This window comes from Drosophila rhopaloa, unplaced genomic scaffold (genome assembly GCF_018152115.1).
Source record: "Drosophila rhopaloa isolate 14029-0021.01 unplaced genomic scaffold, ASM1815211v1 contig_181, whole genome shotgun sequence".
NCBI lineage: Eukaryota > Metazoa > Arthropoda > Insecta > Diptera > Drosophilidae > Drosophila > Drosophila rhopaloa.
Genome location: NW_025335063.1, coordinates 363915 through 367690, shown reverse-complemented (window position 1 = coordinate 367690; position 3776 = coordinate 363915). Strand labels below are relative to the sequence as shown.

Sequence of the window (3776 nt, the reverse complement as noted above, 5' to 3'; positions counted from 1 at the left end):
TCCGATTCGGCGGCTCCTCGGCAGCTCTGTGAAATTTGTGTTGCCACTATAAATTTTTCGTAAAAGAGCGAACACAAGGTTTTACCCACCTGGTTTTGAGGTCTTATTCCAAAAAAAAAAAACACACAGATTTCATCCACAATTTATTCGCGAATTTATCTCCGCGATTTTTCTGTACTTCCCGGCTGCGATACACGTGTGATGTCACTGATTTTAATAGATTACTGAATAGGTGCATCTGCACTCAATGACGGCTTGGTTTGAATAGACCGAGCCTAGGATAGCGTGGCCTAATTGAGGCCGCCGGCGGAAATGTCTCTCAGCTGAGTCGAGCTTCCCAAAGACACCCTTCACCAGCTGACCTTCGATGAATTGCCATTCTCATTTTTATTACTCCGATAAAATTGCACCAAAGTTTCAGATATGCAATGAAACTCGGCTAGCAGTTCCAGAGAAGAAGCATACTTCTAGGATAAACTAAAACGGCCTATTCAGTCGCCACTACAAAGCCCCTCCGAACAATCAGGCTAGGGTATTTTATCCCTAGTACCCTAGACTGATACCGACGGAAGAGGCCTTACTGCCGGATATCCTTGGCGTGATAGGTACCTATGAGGCGTCCTTGTAAGTCTTCCAGTTCATAATACGCGCTTCCTAGCTTCTTGCGAACTCTTGATTTTACAAAAGACGATCCGAATTAGGCAGAATATCCTGTCTGAAAGCAACTTTGTTTGAAGCTCCGTCGGTACACCTCTTGTCCTTCCGCAAATAAAACGTTTCGAGACCGAAGGTTATAGCGTTTCTCGTTTTCGGCGTGCTGTTCCTGCATACGCTTACTTGCTTTTTCTCGAACGATCTCAAACGAGTCCTGGCGATTGAATTTCAGTGAACGGTCATCAAGTAAATTTAATTTCCTTAGAAGTGAGTACTTAGAACCGGATGTTATCATGTGCTGTCCAAAAACCATATAATATGGAGATGTTCCCAAACTAGAGTGAACGGAGGACCTCAATGCACAACATATCCTGTTCAGATGTTCGTCCCAGTCCTTCTGGATTGGCCGCAAATATGCTCGGATTGCGGCAATCACGGAGTGATTAACGCGTTCAGAAGCATTTGCTTGTGGTGAATGCACCGCTGCACTGTGGTTCCGCCAGAGGCCAAAAATCAAAAAAAGTGATAGCAACGAATTAAAAAAAAATTGAAAGCAAATTTTCTCTAAAATGTTCAAACTTCTTGATGGCAAACCGGTTTTGTCTGGAAATCTAACGGGACTTTATAAAAATAGAATGTAAAGCGTGATCATGTGTACATTCTTGCAGCGCATCTGTACTTATCAAGAATTTTAAAAAAACAAAATTGCGCTTCAAAGTGGTCAAACGTTTGATAGAGTGATCCGATTTTCATCATTCAAAATGCATTTTGAAGTTTAAGGTATTTACTTTAAATGTATATATTAAGAATTAAATAAATCCAACAAATTTTTTAGTGAAACTAAAAAAATCGATTTAATATTTTTTGTGTATTTTGTGAACGTCTTTTTTATGTTTACCTAAAGTTTTAGTTGTGTTCCCCCCCGATTCCCCCATAGATATTATATTCATTGTATTAATCAGAGTTTTTACTTAATAAAAGTGTTTAAGTCAGCTGCAGAAACTTGCAGATGTGTGTGAAACAATCAATAATCTAACGCATATTTTTATTTCTTCAAGGTCAAACTTGTCCAGCAGAGCCCCTGTGTTTGTTTTGTGTGTTTGTCGTCGTCTTTACTTGTGGTTTACATTGTGTATAAAAACTTCGTAATATTTAAAAATTTTTGTTTTTAACTTTTAATTTCATAGGCAACATAAGTCAGTGTGTGTTGGCACGCCTACATATTTTTAATATACATATAAATACAGACATATTGAATTATTTGCTTTTACGGTCCGACCCATATATTACTGGGCAGAGAAATATTGAAAAAAGGACAATTTAAAATTATTTCCTTCAGTTAATAGCTTGCTTGATGAGACATCCTAAAATTTTTGTATAATTTTGAAGTTACAGCCATTGTAAATTTTTTTAGTTTTTAAATGGCTCATAAATTGTTATTGTTTAATTATTTGTTAAATTTTATTATTTGGGGTTCATTGGTTGGCAGATTTTTTCAACTACAAACACTATTTACGAAGCTTGGTAAAACTTTCAACACTCTTATGCCATTAAAAGCATTTTTGGCCGCGCTTCCATACAAGCGGAACCACAGTGCGCTGTGAAGGTATGTGTAATGCCATACTGCTGCATTAATTTACGAAAAGCGTGAGACCGAAATTGTGAACCGTTGTCGGACACCACGGTTTCAGGAGCTCCATATGCCATGATCAGTTCCCCTTCCAAGTATTTTATGACCCTACCAGTATCAATCTTCCTAACTGGTTTAAGGAACACATATTTGGAAAAATGGTCCAAAGCGATAAAAATTCCAATGTTCCCGCTTCTTGATCTTGGGTATGGACCAAGGAAGTCTACGAACAATCTTTGGAAAAACCGTTGACTTTCCGGCGCTTTTCCTAATGGCGGTCGCAGCACATAATTAGGAGCTTTTGTCGTTTTGCACACTTCGCAAGCGTTAATGTAAGCCTTCACATCCGGCACCAGACCAGGCCAAAAATAATAACGCCTCACTCTTTCAATGGTCTTATGTATGCCTCCGTGGCAAGACATTGAACCATCGTGTGCTCTTTTAAGGATTTCAGGCACCAGTTCCTTCGGTATCCATAGTTTCCAGGCATACTCGTCATGGATTTGTTCTCCTGTCAAATGCTCATAGCCATTGTCTGCTTTGAGGTCAGGAAAGTTTGCTTGATTTGCTTTTACCTTTTCCACTAGATCCACATATTCGGCTTTCCTAAACTCTTCAGAATCCATGTCCACAAGAAGTCCTTCCTGCAGATCCACTGCGGCTATTATGTCTTCGTTGACGCGAGACAACGAATCGGGAACAACGTTAAGTGAGCCTTTGCGATGCTCAATCTTGAAGTTATATCTCTGCAAAGCCAACGCCCATCGTGCCAATCGGGAATTCAAGTCATGATTGGACATTAACCACTTCAATGAGGCGTGATCAGTTATTATAGTAAATTCCATTCCTTCGACATAAGCTCTGAAACTTTTGAGAGCTACGATGGCCGCTAAACATTCTTGTTCGGTCACAGTGTTATTGCGTTGGGCCCTGTTTAGCTTCTTGGAGATGAAAGCAATCGGACGCTCATCTCCTGCTTCGGACATTTGTACGAGCACAGCGCCTACCCCCGTTTTGCTCGCATCGCAGTGTATTGCGAACGGTTTTGAGAAATCTGGGCTACACAAAACTGGGGCTTCGCACAGACGTTGCTTTAGCTCCTCGAAGGCTTTCATTGCTTCGTCAGTTAGACTGAACTTCCGTTTTGTAGTCATTAAATCGGTCAAAGGGGTAGCAAGTGAAGCAAAATTTGGCACAAACTTTCGATACCACCCACATAAGCCCATGAAACTTCTCAAGCCTCGTAGATTTTTTGGTACTGGAAAAATTTTTATTGCTGCCACCTTATCGGGATCTGTCCTTATATGCCCTAAATATCGAACTCGTAGCATACAGAAATGGCTTTTGCCAATATTTAGAGTCAAACCTGCACGCTTAATTTGCAGCGCCAATTCTCTAAGTACTTCGAGGTGCCGTTCAAATGTGGAAGAAACAACTAATAAATCGTCAAGATAAATAAAAACCTCATTGCGGAGATGTGCTGGTACTACCT

General features: G+C 40.2%; 1 pseudogene; it reads right to left on the bottom strand.

Moving 5' to 3' along the window:
• Window positions 1-577: 577 nt before the first annotated feature.
• On the bottom strand, window positions 578-967 carry LOC123037606 (annotated as a pseudogene).
• Window positions 968-3776: the final 2809 nt, after the last annotated feature.